General features: G+C 41.7%; 1 pseudogene; it reads left to right on the forward strand.

Annotated features, from left to right (window-relative positions):
- The first annotated feature begins 3,828 nt into the window (after positions 1–3,828).
- LOC111536490 lies at positions 3,829–5,591 on the forward strand (annotated as a pseudogene).
- Positions 5,592–20,979: the final 15,388 nt, after the last annotated feature.

Raw genomic sequence — 20,979 nt, forward strand, 5'->3', positions numbered from 1 at the left:
GTGAACTTTGTTCCAATTCGTATTCTGACTTCTACTTTTATCCTTTCAGCCGTCTCAGCATAAGCCCAGTTGTGAACCCTTCCTGGAGAGATGATGTGGTCATTTGGAGGAAAGAAGGCACTCTAGCTTTTTGAGTTTTCAGTATTCTTGTGCTGATTCTTTCTCATCTTTGTGGGCTTATCTACCCTCAATCTTTGTGATTGCTGAACTTTGGAAATTTTTTTTCCCTTTTATTCTATTTGATGACCTTGAGAGTTTGATTGTGGTATAAGGTGGATTCAGCAAACTTACTTCATTTCTGGAAGATTTTAGGGGGCCAACGTTCAGCTCCCAACTCCTGGACTTTGTGCTCTAACTCTGGGGGACTTGTATCGGGCCCTGACTCTTTTCTCTGGCTCCTCAAGTTTTGGTGTCTACTGCGCTGGGGGGACTGAGATGTGGCAGCAGCAGTAGAGTGCCAGCAGATGCAGGGGTGCCTCCCTGCAGACGTTAATCACAGTGGCAGAATCAAGGCAGTTAGCAGAAAATGGGGCAGGAGGGGGTCTCCTGCTGGAGATGTGTGCACTGTTGCAATGGAGGTGGTGTTGGCTTGAAGTAGGGTGCTGTCCAGCGTAGGTCTTGGTGCCTTCTCTGTGCCCTGCAAACAGGAGGGATGATTCAGGGTGTGGTAGGATTCCCTGTTCTCTGCTCAGCGTTAGTGCAAGGACAGGATGCTGTCAGGTGTAGGTTTTGCTGGCTCTGTGTCTAACAAGGATCCGTCTGCAATGTTGGTTGTTGGGGGTTAGGGGGGCATACTGCACTCCTGCGTGCTGGTGGGGCAAATAAAATAAATCTTGTTCATGCAGGCATGTGCCAGCAAAGTGATGTGGGGGGTTGCTGTGGGCTCGGGGAAGCTGCAGTATGGAGAGGTAGTATGCAGTCTGGTGCGTGGCCATAGGGGCTGCCTCACTGGATCTCTCCACCAGTCAGACATGAACCACTGGTACAGAAGCTATGAGGTGGACCCCCAGGCACACAAGACTTCCCTGTAAGCAGACATGGCCAGGCTGGAGACTTGGAAGAGGCTAGCAGACCAAGGAGTGCTCAGGTTGGACCAGCTCCATCTGATGTACATGACCACCATGTGGACATCATGTCCAACAGTTCCCTTAGAACTAAAGTCTGTTATGGAAGCAAGTTGAACCTCGAGGGATAGCCATGCTCCACTACAGATGCTCCCTCTTGGTTCTGCATCAGCTGGCTTGCTGCCTCTACCACTTTGCTCCTCTCCTGGGGGCTCTACCTGAGAGAGATGTGGGTCAGCAATTGCTCAGAGCAATCAGCCCAGGATGGAGAGTCTGTGCTGTGGCCCAAAGCCAGTGGTTTTCTGCCTGGTGATGAGCAGTGGGGGATGTTTGAGACTCATGGGAGATGGACTAACCTCCTCTCCTTGGGGCAATTGCAACTTGTTGGAGATGTGGATAAGACACTTAGGGTCTTTGCTTCTTCGTTAGTCTGAGGGTAGTAAGGACAGTTCCACTGCAGAGACAGTGGCAAAGAGGCTGTCAGTTGCCCCTGGAGGCTCTGTCCAGGGAGTTGCCAAGTTGCTATTAGCTTCATATCTCTAGTAGGGGTGTGGCTAGAAGCCCAGGCCTGGAAGACCTGCCCAGTGAGGAGGTATGAGAGCGCCCCCATGTAAGAGTCTAGCCACTTTTCCGTAGGGCTTTGGTGGTATACTGGGGGTCTGCTCCCTTCCCTAGTCTCCTGGGATTTTCCAGTACCTGGAGGTATCACCAGTGAAGACTGCAAAATGGCAAAATGGCAGCCTGCTTTTCCCTGTGGGTGCTCTGTCCCAGGAAGGCATGGGTGTTGCTGGCCTGAATGCACCTGTAAGAGGTGGCAGAGGACCGCAGTTGGGAGGTCTCACCCAATCAGGAGGAACAGAGTTTGGGAACTGCTTAAAAATTATTCTGGCCACATTTTTGTAGAGCAGCTGTGCTGTGCTTGGGATTCACTTCAGCTCCCAAGACACTCCAAAGCCCAAAGGCTGGAACAGCTAAGTCGCCAAAACAGCAATGATGGTGGCCCGACCCTCTCCCTGGTAGCTCCAACCCAAGGAGGTCTAAAACCTCTGTCAGCCAGAGACCACCAGTGGGGGTTGCTGAAGACCCCTGTTGAGAGAGTCCACTCGGTGAGGAGAAATGGGATCAGAGACCTGCTTTAAAAGCAGTCTGGCCATATTTCTGTAGGGCAGCTATGCTGTTCTGGGTAATGCTTCCACCCTCAGTTGGCTTGGGCTCTCCAAAGCCTGAAAACTGGAACAACTAAGTCATCCAAACAGCTCACAGGGAGCTCTCTGACTCTCCTCTGAGTACTCTGTCCCAGAGAGTTTTCAAATCTCTGTGGACTGGAGAAAACTAGTAGAGGTGGCTAAAGGCCCCGGCTGGGAGGCTCCACCCAGTGATGAGGAATGGAATCAGGGATGCACTTAAAGAAGCAGTCTGGCCACATTTCAGTAGAGCAGCTGTGCTGTACTGGAGGATTCTTTCCATCCCTGGTCAGCTTGGAGTCACCAAAGCCTGAAGGCCATAACAGCTAAGTCATCCAAACAGCAAAGACCCCAGCCCACCACTCACCCTGGGAGCTCCATCCCATGGAGGCACAATACTGCTATCTGTAGCTGACTGGAATTCCGGACGGGTGGGTCTTATTCAGTGAGGTGCTATGGAAGTGGTACCCATAGACCATTGCTGCCTGACCTTCTGGATTCAGCCTCTTTCCTAGGGATATGTATGGAGGTCTAACCTCCCACTTTGCCCTTTTCCAGAGTTGCAGTTACTTTTGCTGGGAAGCCTGGAATGCAAGAGCATCTAAAACTTCCAGATCTCTGTGCATGCCTGAGCGGCTGCTCTGCCAAAACTCCACATAGCTCTGGGTGGCAGACTAAAGGCCCTGGTGGAGTGGGTTCACAAAGAGATCTCTTGATCTGAGGGTTGCAAAGATCTGTGGGAGAAGCATGCATTCTTGGGGACACACATTCATTCACCACTTCCCTGGGTGGGGAGGTTCCTTTGGGTCCCTGTCATTCCCAGGTGGGCCATCATCCTGCGGTGCTTTTCTCTATTCTCCATGGGTCAAGCTGTTTCTTTGATTAGTCCCCATGTATGTACCTGGATGATTCTGTTAAAGTTGCTGTATTTACTTGCCCCTTCCACTCTTCTCTGTGAGGACCACACACACTAGCTGCTTTTAGTCGGCCATCTTAGCCACCTCTCTTGTTAATTGTTTTCTGGTTGTTTTGTAAATCCTTTGTTCCTTTCTTCCTCTCTTGCTCTCTTTCTTTGTGATTAGGTGATTTTCTCTAGTGGTATGCTTTGATTTCTTGTCCTTTATTTATAAATTTTATTTTAACCTTCATACTAAATTTATAAATAACTTATACACCACCTTTACAGTATTAGACTCTTCTGAATTTGACCTTGTACTGACTTTTTACTAGTGAGTTTTACACTTTCACATGTTTTAGTGTTACTATTTAGCATTCTCTTAAAATTAAACTTGAAGAATTCTCTTTAGCATTTGTTGAAAAACAGGTCTGGTGGTGATGATATCCTTCAGCTTTTGTTTGGGAAACTGTTTATTTCTCCTTTATTTCTGAAGAACAGCTTTTCCAGAGAAAGTATTTTTGTTGGCAGGGTTTTTTTTTCTTCATCATTTTGAATACATCATCTCTCGCTCTCTTGTTCTGCAAGGTTTCTGCAATGAAATCCATTGTGGGTTACCTCCCTGTGCCAAAGTGAGCAGTAGCCAACACATCAGGGTGGGAGTCTCATTACAAAACCGAGGGTGATGAAGAAGCAGCAGCAGAAGAGGACCTTGAAGCAAGTGGAGACTAGAAATATTCAGGAAGAGATAGTTTAATTTTTTTTTGGTTGATACCTCCAGGGCTATGTTTGCATCTCAGAGTGAAGATGAGTTGACTCCTTTTGACATGAGCATCTAGTGTATCCAAAGTGTGTACATGAGTAAGATCATAAGCAGTGATCAAGATCTCTATGATATCGAAAAAGACAAAATTTCAGTGAATTTTAAAAATATTTACATCTTACAGGAGTTGGATAATCCAGGTGCAAAACAAATTCTAAAGCTTGACCAGTTTAAGGGGCAGCAGGGACAAAAATGTTTCCAAGGCCTGATGGGCCATGGATCTGACTACTCATTCAGTGAAGTTCTGCGGGTTTGTGCCAAACTCTTTAGTGATGTCCAGTTCAAGATGAGTCATAAGAAAATCATGCTGTTCACCAACAAAGACAACCCCCATGGCAATGACAGTGTTAAGGCCTGCCAGGCCAGTACCAAAGTGGATGATCTCCGAGATATAGGCATCTTCTTTGACTTGATGCACCTGAAGAAACACGGGGGCTTGTTCTACAGAGATATCATCAGCATAGCAAAGAATGAGGACCTCATCCTTTGAGGAATCCAGTTCATTTTGAGGAATCCAGCAAGCTACAAGACTTGTTGCAGAAGGTTCGTGCCAAGGAGGCCAGGAAATGAGCACTCAGCAGGTTAAAGCTGACGCTCAACAAAGACATAGTGATCTCTGTGGGCATTTATAATCTGGTCCAGAAGGCTCTCAAGCCTCCTCCAATAAAACTCTATCGGAAAACAAATGAACCAGTGAAAACTAAGTACCAGACATTTAATATAAATGCCGGCAGTTTGCTTCTGCCTAGTGATACCAAGAGGTCTCAGATCTATGGGAGTCATCAGGTTATACTGGAGAAAGAGGAAACAGAAGAGCTAAAATGGTTTGATGAACCAGCTTTGATGCCCATGGTTTTCAAGCCCTTGGTAATGCTGAAGAAGCACCATTACCCGAGGCCCTCCTTGTTCACGTACCCTGAGGAGTCGCTGGTGAATGGGAGTTCAACCCTGTTCAGTGCTCTGCTCATCGAGTGTCTGGAGAAGGTGGTCATAGCATTGTGCAGATACACACCCTGCAGGAACATACCCCCTTATTTTGTGGCTTTGGTGTCACAGGAAGAGGAGTTGGATGACCAGAAAATTCAGGTGACTACTCCAAGTTTCCAGCTAGTCTTTTTACGCTTTGCTGATAATTAAAGGAAGGTGCCCTTTACTGAAAAAGTCATGGCAACTCCAGAGCAGGTAGGCAAGATGAAGGCTATCGTTCAGAAGCTCTGCTTCACATACAGAAGTGACAGCTTTGAGAACCCCGTGCTGCAGCAGCACTTCAGGAACCTGGAGCTCTTTACCTTGTATTTGATGGAGCCTGAACAAGCAGTGGACCTTATATTACCTAAGGTTGAAGAAATGAATAAAATACTGGGCTCCATGGTGAATGAGTTTAAGGAACGTGTCTACTCAGCAGATTATAATCCTGAAGGGAAAATTACCAAGAGAAAACGCAATAATGAAGTTTCCAGAAGCAAAAGGCCCAAGCAGAGTATTCAGAAGAGGAGCTGAAGACCCACATCAGCAAGGGCACATTGGGAAACTTCACTGGGCCTATAATGAAAGAGGCCTGACTGAAGTACTGGCTGAAGAAGCAGGAGCTGCTGGAAGTCCTCACCAAGCACTTCCGGGACTGACCAGAGGACACGCCTCCGGCCAACCTTCCACACTGTGACCAGGCTGCCTGGCCTTGTTCTCAGCCAGTTAAAACATGTTTCTCCTGAGATAGGAAGAGTCTGCCCAACAGAAGTCAAGGGACTTTACGTTTATGAGGCTTTCTGTTGTCATGGTGATGGTGTAGCCCTCCCACTTTGCTGTTCCTTACTCTACTGCCAGAATAAAGAGCTCCAGCTTTGTACTATTAAAAAAAAAAAATTGTTAGCTTTATTGGAATTTCCTCATACATGGTATGTTTCTTTTCTTGTGCTGTTTCTAGAATCTTTTCTTTGAATTTGATATTTGATAGTTCGATTCTTTTGATTCTGTTTTTTTCTTGTTTGGTTTGAATATAATTGGAAACTTTTGACCTTCCTGTACCTGGATATTTACATCTTTCTACAGATTTGGAAAGTTTTCTACTATTACTTCTTTAAACAGATTTTCTGACCCATTCTCTGTCTCTGCTTTTTATTTTAGTCCTATAATCTGAACATTTGCTCTTGATGTTGTATTATAAGTCTCATAAGCTTTCCTAATTTGTTTTTATCCTTTTTTTCTCCTCTGGTTATGTATCTTCAAATAACCTGTGTTCAGTTTCACAGATTTTTTCTTTTGCTTGTACAGTTCTACTATTGACACTCTATCACATTTTTCATTTTGTTCTTTTTATTTCTGGCTTGAGAATTTGTTTGATTTTTAAAATAATTTCAATCTCTATGTTGAATTTGTAATTTTGATCATTCATTGTTTTCCTGTTTTGTTGAAGTGTTCCTCTGTATTTTCTTGAAGTTCACTGAGCTTCCTTAAAACAATTATCAGGCAGTTTATACATCTCCATTTCATTAGGGTTGGTTATTGGCACTTTATTTTGTTCATTTGGTAATATAGTTTCCCTGACTTTTTCTGATCCTTGTGGTCTTGCACTGGTATCTGCACATTTAAAAAAGTTGGAACTTTTTCAGTCTTTGCAGATGGACATCATCTGGGAACGTCATTCACCAATCAGCACATCCAGAGATTCTGGGAAGGCTGTTTGGTGGGGTCTGTGGGTGGACTGACTGTTGAAGTACTTGGACGGTCTGGGCTGATACCTGAGTCAGCAGGTGGGCAGTTATTGTGCCTGGGTCCACAGGATTGGACATGGAGCCTGAATTCTCTAGGTTGGTCCTGTTGATTGAGTCCATGGTGGGTGATCCTGGAGCCTGGGTCCATGAGGGAATGCCTGAAACCTGGGTTCAGTGAGATGGTTCTGAAGTTGGAGTTTACAGGGATAGGCCTTGGTTCTGGGTTCATAGGGGGCTTGTCTGTAGCCTGGATCAGCATGTGGTTGAGTCTTCTGCCTGAGTCTGAGGGAGCTGGCCTGAAGCCTGAGTCTACAGGGGCTGGTCTTTTGCTGGGGCAAGCCTTGAGCTTGAGTCCATGGCAGCAGGCCTGGGCCCTGGGTCCATGGGGTGGTCTGGAGCCTACTTTTGCAGGGGTGGACTGGAGTCAATCTGTGGAGGCTAGCTTGGCACAAAGGTCTACTGGAATGGGCCTGGATCCTGGATTCACTGGAGCCTGGGACTACTAGGACTAGCTGAGGGCCTGGGGCCTGCCTGGTGCTTGGGAAGTCATGGAGCCTGGGTTTGTGGGGGCTTGTCTGGATCCTGGCATCATTGGTGGTGATCCAGTTCCCAGCACCATGAGGACTGGCCTGGATCCTGAAGCTGTGGAGACTGGCCTGGGACCTTGTTACGTGAGATCTGGCCTGGAGGCTATGTGTGGGTGCTGGCCTAGAACCTCAGCCCACAGGGATGAGAACATGGACCTATGGGGACTACTCTAGAGACTTGGTATGGATGTGGTGGTCTGGAGGTTAGATCTGCAAGGGCTAACCTGGATCCTTGGGATGCTGGGGCCAAACTGGAACCTGAGTCCACAGGGGTGGTTTTGGAGCTTGGTTTTTGAAGAGGCTGGCCTAGCACTGCAATTTATTGAAATGAGCTCACACCTTGGGTCGGCTGAAGCATGGGGACACAGGAGATGGCCTGAAGAGTGGTGTTGCAGGGACTGGCCTGGCTCTAGGCAAACCTAGAGCCTCTGTCTGCAGGCGTTGGACTGATGTCTGAGGTCAGGGGTGCTTACGTGGTGCTGGGGTGGGTCTGAAGCTCAAGGCCGTGTATTCCAACCTGACTCTGGGCTGGTCTGGAGCCTGTGGCTGCAGAGACTAGCCTGGTTCTGGGTCAGCCTAGAGCCTGTATACAAAGGAACTGATGCGGAGGCTAAATTCACAGGTGCCAGCCTGATATCTAGGGCTGTGGGGGCCTTCCATGGTGCTGGAATAGATATAAACTCTGAAATCACAGGGGCTGGCGGAGTGCTGGGAATGGTCTGAAGCTGAGGGCTGCTAGGGTTGGCCTGGTAGTGAGGCAGGCCTAGAAGTTCAGCTCATGGATACTGGACTAGAGTCTGGGGCCATGAGGTCCTGGCACTGGGTTTTACTGTGGTGAGTCTTGTATTAGAGTCTGAGGCAAAGTCCAATGCTCACTTCCTTCTTTCAAGAGGAGGGTGTCTCTAGCCTTGATGTGCTACCTGGGGTTGGGGAAGGGGTTATTATAATGATAATGCAAACTGTTGTTCCTATTAGCTTGAATATGTTTTTCTTATTTCTTTGCTATTCCCAGATGCTGTAATCTCTCACCTGGTTTCCTTAGCTCTTTGGAAGTTATTTTTGCATTTGTGTGATTGTTTACACTGATGGTTTTGTGGGGAGACAAGTGATCGAATGTCCTTTTCGGCCATCTTGTCAACATCTGCTTCCAGATTCATTTCTAAACTTTAGAATTAACAAATGCAATATTCTTTTTTTCTCAAAGTCAAAGAATGAGTCATAAAAGACTATTTACACCATCTCTCTTGTGCATGCTCTCATTCTTCGCTCTGCTTGACTCCCTGGCTAAAGTGGAAGATATTATAATCCCATCTTTTTTGCTTGATGTGTGCTCTGTTTTCACATCTGATGTTGGTTGATATAATTGGAGAAGAAGAGCTGTGTGATGATTTAAAGTGTTGATGCCTTGATTGAACCATCTTAAGTAAGGAAAAAAGAGAGAGAGAAAAACAGACACAGGACACTCCTGAAGAAAATAATCATTATAAAGGCTTGCAGATTTGGGAATTTTAGTTTTGTGGTTCAACTCACAAATTTGGCCATCTTGCCCTCAAGAATGAGAGCTAACATCTCTTAACCACCCACAAGTTAATACTGAGAATTCTGTCATGTAATTCCTGAATGGTGTTCAAATCTGTTGGGTTTTGAAAGGTATAATTAAAACTTATTATTCTCCTTTTCTTTGTCTACCAGCTGTCAGATTACAGGAAGAAAGAAAACAAGATTTTTTTTTTTTGTATTGAACCAGTGAAAATATTTACTAGATTTAAATACAAATTTTCCCTTTATATATTAAGAAAAATTTTCATAGCTCTTTAAATAAAGGGATAATTGATTTACAGCTAGATAAAATTTTAAACGTTTAAGCTGAGATTTTCAATGATACTATTTTCTAAAAATGGCTTTTTATGAATTAGGAAAGCTTGAAATTGGGGTGGAAACCTGTGAGATAGTTCTCACCTCTTTGCCATCAGGCCTAATATGTACCTATGTTAGCATATCATTATTACCACTTCATGTCCTTTTTACTTCTCCACGTTGTAAAACTCTTCTTTTGGAAGTTTTTATTTTTTCCCCACTGATTGTGAGACGATAGAGATTTTGAAATGATTCAGTCTTACTGATTAATATTTTATTTTTAAATTTCTCTTACCAAAATGACAGGTTTAGTTTCCCTTTAGAAAATGACTGTCTTATAAACATTATACATGCAAAATGTTGCTTAATTAACCAACATTTATCAGATAATTTTAAAAGTTTCCTACTTGGGGGAGTGGGTCATGGAGAACCTCTGCTAGGGCAATGCAGAAGGGAAATGTGGAGTCAGAGAACCCACACAGAGTCCCTACTGGGACACCACCTCGTGGAGCTGTGAGAAGAGGCTACCGTCCTCCAGATGCTAGAATGATAGATCCACCAACAGCTTGCACTGTGCACCTGGAAATGTCACAGACACTCAATGTCAACCCATGAAAGCAGCTGGGAGGGAGGTTGTACCCAACAATGCCACAGGGGTGGAGCTGCCCAAAACCATGGGAACCCCCCTCTTGCATCAGTGTGACCTGGATGTGAGACATGGACTCAAAGGAGAGCATTTTGGAGTTTTAAGATTTGACTGCCCCACTAGATTTTGGACTTGCATGGGGCCTGTAACCCCTTTGTTTTGGCCAATTTCTCCAATTTGGAATGGCTCTATTTACCCAATGCCTGTACTGCATTGTATTTAGGAAGTAACTAACTTGCTTTTGATTTTGCAGGCTCATAGGCAGAAGGGAATTGCCTTGTGTCGGATGAAACTTTGGACTATGAACTTTTGAGTTAATGCTGAAATAAGGATTTGAGGGACTGTGGGGAAGACATGATTGTTTTGAAATGTGAGGGCATGAGATTTGGGAAGGGGACAGAGGTGAAATGATATGGTTTGGTTGTGTCCTCAACCAAATCTCATGTTTAATTTCCATGTGTTGTGGGAGGAACACAGTGGGAGGTAACTCAATCATGGGGGCAGGTCTTTCCCATGCTGTTCTCGTGATAATGAATACATCTCTCAAGATCTGATGGTTTTAAAAAGGTGAGTTTCCCTGCACAAGCTCTCTTCTCATGTCTGCCACCCGTGTGAGACATGCCTTTTACCTTCTGCCATGATTGTGAGGACTCCCCAGCCACGTGGAACTGTTAAGTCCATAAACCTCTTTCTTTTGTAAATTGCCCAGTCTCAGATATGTCTTTATCAGCAGCGTGAAAACGGACTAATACAGGCTTGATGCCCACCAACACCATATATTAATGCATGCTCTAATATTTACTCTTCTTATTACCCTACCTTTTCCCCTTTCCCTTGCTATCCTGAAGTTGTACATTCCAATACTGTTAGTAGCATAGAGCACTTGCCTCAGACTTTACTTTCTGGGAACCCAGGCTAAGAAAGGGTATTGAAACAAAAACAATCAGACCTAATTTTTCTAAAAGTGCAGCAATCTTACACAGACTTCTAATTTTCCTGTAAATTAGATGAACATCTGTGGTGGTAATCAGGGTTGTTCATAACTATTCCAGACCTTATCATTCTCAGCACATGGTAGGATTGCACTTTTCAGTCCCCTTGAAGTTAAGCATGGCCATGTGACTGACTGTAGCTAATGAAATGTGAGCAGAACCAACATGTGTCTTTTCAAGGCAAACACTTTAATAGCCAGTACATAATCTTCACATTTCCTTCCCTCTGTTACACTGTTGAAACAGAGTCTCTGTCAGCGTGGGTTCCTGAATGATTCCAAAAAGCAGAGCCTCCTTCTGACCTGTGTTGTATACGTAGCATGAGCAAAAAATAAAACCTTTATTGTCTTAGGCCACAGAGCTTTGAGGTTTATTATTCCCCTCATTGTTCTTGTTTACTGATACAGTGTCTTCCTTTCCCACACTGGAGGAGACCATACATGACATATAGAAATTTGATACCTTATTTTCTATGGCTCTGTTTAAAAACACTGCTATTGGGATTCATGGTGAATTCTTTTCACCAGCTTGGGAAATCACTAGAATAAGCTACTCAAACCATTTCCATGGATGTCTCAAACAAAGAATACTGGAATATTGCTGGCATGAATGAATATTTTCTCAATCACTCTGAAATAGGCTTCTAAATTACTCTGTATTCCTCGACAAATTATTGACATTAAAGCCTCCATTAAAAGTAAAACCCAAAATTAGATTGTTTTTGGTCATGTCTTGATTTTCAATGCAAGAAAACTTACATGATAAAAGCACATGTAATAAAAAACAATTTCTTAGGGAGATGAAACTGTCAGATAGATCTCATGATTGCATTCAGATGAATGAAAGTCATTTATGCTGACAATGAAATGAATAAAAAGCTGCCCTCAGTGGGAGAATTAGTCCCACTTAAAGTCTTATAGAAGGCTCAAATAATTTAAAATAAGATTTAATATCTTAATTTAGCAAAACACTTGTCTTACCTCATATTCATTGGTGCTGGTATTTATTTTTGACCCACATATAATTAATCAGATTAAGACTTTTTCTGTTTTGGCTTCCTCTGTCCTCCTTTATCACCACTGTTTAGACTCTAAGTAGTTCAAAAGTACCCTACCACTTTCTTAAAAGAAAGTAATATCAAACACTTTCATAGTACTTACTATGCTCCAGGCAGTATTTTAACCACACTTGAGTACTCACAATAACCCTGTGAATTAGATATTAATATTATGTCCCTCCCCATTTTATAGTCATAGAAGCTGAGGCTCAGAAATTTTGAGTCTCTGGTATAAAGTAGTCACATAGTTACTGTTTTAGTCCATTTAGTATTGTTTTCAAGGATTACCTGAGGCTGGGTAATTTATAAAGAAAATAACTTTATTTGGCTCATGTTGTGTATGCTGTACAAAAAGCATGGTGCCAGCATCTGCTTGGCTTCTGTTCAGGGACTCCGGCTGCTTCTACTCATGGCAGACGACAAAGTGGGGTCAACTGTGCAGAGATCACATGGTGAGATAGGAAGCAAGAGAAAGAGAGTGGAGGTGCCAGGCTCTTTTTAACAACCAGCTCTCACGGGAACTAATAGAGCAAGAACTCACTCATTACTTTGAGGACGACATCAAGCCATTCATGAGGAATCCACCCACATGACCCAAACAGCTCCAATTAGGCCTCATCTCCATCAGTGGGGATTAAATTTCAGTGTGAGATATCGTGGGGTGGATGAATATCCAAACTATAGCATTTATTAAGTGAATAAGCCAGATTTGAAACTCAGACAATGTGTTCTGTGACCATACTTATCGTCCTCTAAGGGTTTTAATGTAAAAGCCAGAAGTAGCACAGCACGTTATCAAAGTGAGAAATCAATTTATTCCTGGGAATGCAAACTAAAAACCTTAATGGCCACGCATGTAGTGTGCCTGTGGAAAGTCTGGTACAGGTAGTAGGGACCAATGAGACCTGTGGTGAATGCTAGACTAAAGGTCCTGCCTAAGTTTAGTCAAAAGAAATGTAATTTTCAACCTCAGCCTTGTCTTCCAAATTTCATCTAATGAATGCCCATATTGTTGTCTTCTAGTGTACTCAGTCTACTTAGAGAGGAGAATCGAAGGCGGCAATTCTGCAATCTTCTGGTTCTATTCCTTCAGGGTGACCTAATGATAGAAACTAGAGTTAGAATCTGTCAATAGTAGTTTACCACAGAATAAATTTTAACCCCATCTGGTTAGTGTGTTTGTGTGTGCACGTGCACATGCATGCAGTAGTTTACAGATCAGAAGCAAGTTATTTTTCCTTTGTATCTGTATATGTGTGTTTCTGATCGCTCTTGCCTCTAATGAAAGTTAACAATTGGAGTCACAGTAATTGCATTTCTTATAGTTGAATGGAATTTTAATTAATGATTCTTAGTCACTCACAGGTGGCTGCTAGAACACTGATTAGCATTTTTTGTCTTTCCCTTTTGTCTCTCTGTAAAGTTTTCTCCAATTCATTTGGGAAACGGGACCATACATTATTCATTCTTAAGTGTACTAATTTGATCAACCTTTTTAGATAATCCTGGGTCAATTGAAATTTGATTTATGGGGCAACTGCCTATAGAAAGCCACACAAAGGTGTCTGCACTGCAATTTTCCCCATTGTTATATCAATGGGCCAAAACCCCATTGGAAAAGGTCAAATCCCTAGAGGCGAGGAAGATGTTAAGCACCTGTGCTCATTTACTCCAAAATATAGTGCCAATCCATGTAGTTTAGCAACTGGACAGGCTTATTTCTCATAGGTCAAAACACGTCATCACTTAGTAATAGCTTTTGGTTACTACTGATCTGACTTGGACTTGAACAAATGACTCAGTTTAATGACTCTCTCTCCTATCATCTATTTGTGTGTCTTTTGCCTTCTGTAGAAAAACAACTCAGCACACTTTCGTTCAATTTTATGTCGTATTTATTTACTAACATACTCCTTATATAAAAATCTCCCAAGTAAGAGTTGCTGAACATTTTTTTATATTGCATATTGACTAAGAGGACTTTTTTGTTTTGTTTTGTTTTGCTCAAGTCATTCAATAGTTTAACACAGCCTGGAAAACACAACTAAGATTGGTTTTTATTTTTGGTTTTGTTTTCAGACAGGATCTCACTCTGTCACCCAGGCTGGAGTGCAGTGGTGCAATCATATCTCACTGCAATCTTGAACTTCTGGGCTCAAGCAATCCTCCTACCTCAGCCTCCCAAGTACCTAAGACTACAGTAGCACACCACCATGTGTGGCTCATTTTTTAAAATTTTTTGTAGAGATAGGGTCTCACTATGTTGTTCAGGCTTCTCTTGAACTCCTGGCCTCATGTGATCGATCCTCCCCCTCAGCCTCCCAAAGTGCTGAAAGTACAGGTGAGAGCTACTGTGCCCAGCCTAGAGTTGGTTTTAATTGTGACACCCTATGTTTCATAGCAAAAGCTAATCCTGTAACAAATGGATTAGAAAACATTAAAAATATTTTGTATGGACCGGGCGCAGTGGCTCACGCCTGTAATCCCAGCACTTTGGGAGGCCGAGGCGGGTGGATCATGAGGTCAGGAGATCGAGACCATCCTGGCTAATACGGTGAAACCCCGTCTTCACTAAAAATAGAAAAAAATTAGCCGGGCGCGATGGCGGGTGCCTGTAGCCCCAGCTGCTCGGGAGGCTGAGGCAGGAGAACGGCATGAACCCGGGAGGTGGATCTTGCAGTGAGCCGAGATCGCGCCACTGCACTCCAGCATGGGTGACACAGCAAGACTCTGTCTCAAAAAAAAAAAAAAAAAATTGTATGAATGTTTTCTCTTTGGAGCACCTCAAGGCATGAATGTAAATCTTGTAGAATAACAGCAATTTCTGCCAAAACAGTGCATCGGTTCTTGACAGGTCTTCCCTCACAGCGGGATGGTGTGTTATGGACTGTCAGAAACAGTTATCCAGAACAATGTAATCATTGGCAGTTGGATTATGTGATACTTTCTGGAGCAAATTTTATTTTTTCTTACCATTTGAACCCTAATTTACAGATCCTAGGGAGCCAATAGTATGAACCTATCAATCATCCATGGAGACAAACAAGAAACTTCTACTTTCAGATTAGTTTTTACTGTAATTCGTTACCTTAGGTAATTTTCAACTGATTTATTTAATTTTAGTTAACAAATACTGAGTTCAATACACCTATTCATAGGTTTTGTTGTCTGTTATCTCAAGGACAATTAAGAAGTGTTGGCAAGAATAGGAAATCATGGAAATCACTTGCACAGATGAAGTAATTGTGATAAACAAAAGTCTCAGACACTCTCCAGCATCACTTGGTAACTGAGTGACACCATGAAAGCTAACTGAGTTCCAACATCTCGGTTTCTAGCACTATCCTGTCTACTTACTCCCTCTGTTACAACTATGGTATTTCATCAATATTTTGAGGAACTAGATAATAAAAGATTTCCTTAATGATTAAATTTAGTTTTCTAATGGCCATGGCTTCCTTTTTAAAGGACTAAAGCAATAATTAGAATAAGAATCAGCTGTTCAAGAAGACATGCAAACATATTAAAGAACTGTTCCACTGTAAGTGACTTTAAGAACAAACATTGACTCACCAATGTAAGAGGGATATGAAAAAATGAAGAAGATTAAGAGAATATAAATTGAAATATGAATGTGTTTGAAAAAGTAAATATATGAAAAAACATTAAAGGAGTTGGAATTATTTGATCAGAGGTTCAAAAATTATGAGATATGGTTTATGAAGTTTGCAAGAACAAAATGGTTCATTTTAAAAATGATGATCATACAGTGAGCTTTGTTTTACTGAATACTTGAAAGACAGAGAAATTTAGAATTAAGTGAGAGAAATACTAGAATATATTAATAAGAATATACTGACATCCCATAGTGTGGTATGCAGAGTTCTAAGATAGCTCCCCCGATTTTTTCCCTCTGGTGTTTGTGAACTGGGTAATTTCCTCCCCTTCAGTGTACGTGAAACCTGTGAATTTGATAAGACAGAATTTTCTTTATTATGTTACATTACATGGCGAACGGGATTTTGCATAAGTAATTAAGATCTCAATTTAGTTGACCTTACGATATAAAAATGATTCAAATGAGCTTGACTTCATCATATGAGCCCTTTAAATCCGAGCTTAGAAGTCAGACTGAGGAAGTCAGAGATTTGAAGCATGAAAAATATTTGGTGCACTGTTGATGGCTTGAAGAAAGAAGGGGCCATGTGGCAAGGAATGTGGGTGACCTCTAGGAGCTAAAAGTGGCCCCTGATTGATAGCCAATAAGGAAATGAAGATCTTAATCTTACACACACAAGGAACAAAATGCCAATAAGAAGAATGAGATTGGTAGAAGAGTTTTCCTCATAGTCTCCAAATAAGAACTCAGCTTGGCCAACACATTGATTTCAGCCTGTGGTATCCTGAACCAAGTACCTGATCATATCCTGCTGGATTTTTGATCTATGGAAACTGTGAAATAATAGATTTGTGCTGTTTTAAGTTGCTAATTTTGAGAGAATTTATTATGCAGAAATAGAAAATGAATACACAGAGTATGTAGTGGTGAAATTACTTAGAATACACATAAAAATGCATACCATATAATCTATTAGGAGTGAAAAAAGACAAACATCTACCAAGTTAGTTTAAATAAAATGGCTACAGTTGTTTTACTATGGGAAATCATAGCATTTCCCTTTGGTGGCGTTTATGAGGTGGATGAATAGACATCCATCTGTTTGCATCAGTTGGGGCAAAGCTTGTCTGAGTTAGAGCTGGAATTAGGGCCTTTCAACAATATCACTCTAAAAATTAGTTTGCAGAATTTATATTGACCACAAATAAAATCTCTAGGATTATATATTTCTTCTTGAGTAAAATTAGTCTCTGCTAGTTGTTCTCCATTTGACCTTCAGATTCATTCTTCACTCATCTCTGTCACACTCTGTGCCTTGGGAGCCTGACCCCGAATAACTCTCCTTTCAGATCCCTTATTCTCCAGTTTCTATGGGCTTCAGTCAATGGGGGTCAACAAGAGATTGGAAAATGGAGGTAGGGTGAAGCTGAGGCAGGGAGGGAGAAGGGAAGAAATGCCTCTACTTCACTTTACTTTCATCTTCCAAACCCTTGTAATTGAAACTCTTTTCCTCTGACCTAAAAGTACTACTAATGTCCCACAATTATTGGAGTTGAAGTGCCTCAGTATTTGTTGTTTGTTCCCTTATTCCTGCCCACACCCTTAGAAGTAATACACTCATTAAAGTATGTTTATTTAAACCATCTGAATGAATTCTGTCCCCTACCAGGATCCTGAATGGAACACCATCCAGGCCAGTTATCAGCTGACTGATATTTTGTGTTTTCAAAAATTGTACTTGGCTGTTCTTTGAAGGCCGATACGTTAAAACACATCAAGATGCTGAGTTTTTGGTTTCCAGCACTGCATCATCAGGCGGCGGCAACAAAGATGGTTGGAGACTGATGTTTCTAGATTTGACTTGGCAAGCTACTCTTCAAAAAGACTGCTTATTTTTGAAACTATAAGCTGGGAATGCTTATTCCCAGCTCTGATTTTTTTTTTCTATGTAGAAAGTTATACTAGTCATATCATTCCTGACTTTTCCTCTAACTCATTCCTCTGCTGGACACATTTAATTGGTAAATATGAAACCAATAAATTGAGCAAGGTTTATTCAGGTTCTGCTTTTCCCTAGGTAGTCGGCCTTCCTGCAAAGTGGATGCATTCTCATCTGCTCCCATGTGGGGACACTTCTCCCAGTCCTCTGCTGTTAAGATTGGGTGGCAAGGGCAAAGTAATTCTGAAGTTAAACACTAAGAAGCTGTTTAATTTTTAAACTAAGCCATATTCTCTAAAATAGCTTTTACAGGAAATTAAGGTGCTGGAGAAGTATGCTATTTATTTGGACTACTCATGAATCCCAATAGTTCCTTTGCCCGAACACTGGCACCAGATAAAGCTTCCTAGCCCAAATGGTCTTTTATATTTTATTTTTTTCCTTTAAGTCCCCTTCAGAATGATCAGATATGTCTATTTAACGAGCTATATGTGTAGATAATAGCAAGAGAGGACTTCTTACATGCTTTTAAAACAATGATTCTTCTATAAAATAGATCTTTCATAAATAACAAAGATGTGAAATTTAGTTAATAAATCTAAAGCAATGACCCATTAAATCAAGGAGTAAAGAAATATGAAGATAATTAAGTAGCTTTCATTCTATATTATAAAAAGCACATTTTAAACAAATCACAATTAGGTTGTCAAATGACAATAAGTAGCAATTTCACAACAGGAAGTTAGAGGTCTGGCAGGTAGCAGAAAAAATGGGGACATAGTACTGAGGAAGGGGATCCTTCTTTTTTTTTTATTAAACTTTAAGTTCTAGGGTACATGTGTACAACGTGCAGGTTTGTTACATATGTATGTATACATGTGCCATGTTGGTGTGCTGCACCCATTAACACGTCATTTACATTAGGCATATCTCTTAATGCTATCCCTTCCCCGACCTCTCCCCACAATAGGACCCGGTGTGTGATGTTCCCCTACCTGTATCCAAGTGATCTCATTGTTCAGTTCCCACCTATGAGTGAGAACATGCGGTGTTTGGTTTCCTGCTCTTGCAATAGTTTGCTGAGAATGATGGTTTCCAGCTTATCCAGGTCCCTACAAAGGACACGAACTCATCCTTTTTTATGGCTGCATAGTATTCCATGGTGTATATGTGCCACATTTTCTTAATCCAGTCTGTCACTGATGGACATTTGGGTTGATTCCAAGTCTTTGCTATTGTAAATAGTGCCGCAATAAACATAAACGTGTGCATGTGTCTTTATAGCAGCATGACTTATAATCCTTTGGGTATATCCCCAGTAATGTGATGGCTGAGTCAAATGGTATTTCTGGTTCTAGATCCTTGAGGAATCGCCACACTGTTTTCCACAATGGTTGAACTAGTTTACAATCCCACCAACAGTGTGAAAGTGTTCCTATTTCTCCACATCCTCTCCAGCACCTGTTGGTTTTTAATGATTGCCATTCTAACTGGTGTCAGATGGTATCTCATTGTGGTTTTGATTTGCATTTCTCTGATGGCAAGTGATGATGAGCATTTTTTCATGTGTCCGTTGGCTGTATGAGTGTCTTCTTTTGAGAAGTGTCTGTTCATATCCTTTGCCCACTTTTTGATGGGTTTTTTTTTTCTTGTAAATTTCAGTTCTTTATAGGTTCTGCATATTAGCTCTTTGTCAGATGAGTAGACTGCAAAAATTTTCTCCTATTCTGTAGGTTAACTGTTCACTCTGATGGTAGTTTCTTTTACTGTGCAGAAGCTCTTTAGTTGAATTAGATCCCATTTGTCAATTTTGGCTTTTGCTGCCGTTGCTTTTGGTGTTTTAGACATGAAGTCCTTACCCATGCCTATGTCCTGAATGGTATTACCTAGGTTTTCTTCTAGGGTTTTTATGGTTTTAGGTGTAACATTTAAATCTCTAATCCATCTTGAATTAGTTTTCATATAAGGAGTAAGGAAAGGATCCAGTTTCAGCTTTCTAATTATGGCTAGCCAATTCCCAGCACCATTTATTAAATAGGGAATCTTTTCCCTATTTCTTGTTTTTGTCAGGTTTGTCAAAGATCAGATGGCTGTAGATGTGTGGTATTATTTCTGAGGGCTCTGTTCTGTTCCATTGGTCTATATCTCTGTTTTGGTACCAGTACCATGCTGTTTTGGTTACTGTAGCCTTGTGGTATAGTTTGAAGTCAAGTAGCTTCATGCCTCCAGCTTTGTCCTTTTGACTTAGGATTGTCTTGGCAATGTGGGCTCTTTTTTGGTTCCATATGAACTTTAAAGCAGGTTTTTCCAATTCTGTGAAGAATGTCATTGGTAGCTTAATGGGGATGGCATTGAATTTATGAATTACCTTGAGCAGTATGGCCATTTTTACAATATTGATTCTTCCTATCCACGAGCATGGTATGTTCTTCCATTTGTTTGCGTCCTCTTTTATTTCACTGAGCAGTGGTTTGTAGTTCTCCTTGAAGAGGTCCTTTACATCCCTTGTAAGTTGGATTCCTAGGTATTTTATTCTCTTTGAAGCTATTGTGAATGGGAGTTCCTTCGTGATTTGGCTCTCTGTTTGTCTGTTACTGGTGTATAAGAATGCTTGTGATTTTTGCACATTGATTTTGTATCCTGAGACTTTGCTGAAGTTGCTTATAAGCTTAAGGAGATTTTGGGCTGAGACAGTGGGGTTTTCTAAATATACAATCATGTCATCTGCAAACAGGGACAATTTGACTTCTTCTTTTCCTAACTGAATACCCTTGATTTCTTTCTCTTGCCTGATTGCCCTAACCAGAACTTCCACCACTATGTTGAATAGGAGTGGTGAGAGAGGGTATCCCTGTCTTGTGCCAGTTTTCAAAGGGAATGCTTCCAGTTTTTGCCCATTCAGTATGATATTGGCTGTGGATTTGTCATAAATAGCTCTTATTATTTTGAGATACGTTTCATCAATACCGAATTTATTGAGAGTTTTTAGCATGAAGGGCTGTTGAATTTTGTCAAAAGTCTTTTCTGCATCTGTTGAGATAATCATGTGGTTTTTGTCTTTGGTTCTGTTTATATGCTGGATTACGTTTATTGATTTGCATATATTGAACCAGCCTTGCATCCCAGGGATGACGCACACTTGATCTTGGTGGATAGATGCTGGATTTGGTTTGCCAGTATTTTATTGAGGATTTTTGCATCGATGTTCATCAGGGATATTGGTCTAAAATTCTCTTTTTTTGTTGTATCTTTGTCAGGCTTTGGTGTCAGGATGATTTTGGCCTCATAAAATGAGTTAGGGAGGATTCCCTCTTTTTCTATTGATTCGAATAGTTTCAGAAGGAATGGTACCAGCTCCTCCTTGTACCTCTGGTAGAATTCAGCTGTGAATCTATCTGGTCCTGGGCTTTTTTTGGTTGGTAGGCTATTAATTATTGCCTCAATTTCAGAGCCTGCTATTGGTCTATTCAGGCATTCAACTTCTTCCTGGTTTTGTCTTGGGATAGTGTAAGTGTCCAGGAAATTATCCATTTCTTCTAAATTTTCTAGTTTATTTGCATAGAGGTGTTTATAGTAGTCTCTGATGGTAGTTTGTATTTCTGTGG

This window comes from Piliocolobus tephrosceles, chromosome 12 (genome assembly GCF_002776525.5).
Source record: "Piliocolobus tephrosceles isolate RC106 chromosome 12, ASM277652v3, whole genome shotgun sequence".
Taxonomy (NCBI): Eukaryota; Metazoa; Chordata; class Mammalia; order Primates; family Cercopithecidae; genus Piliocolobus; species Piliocolobus tephrosceles.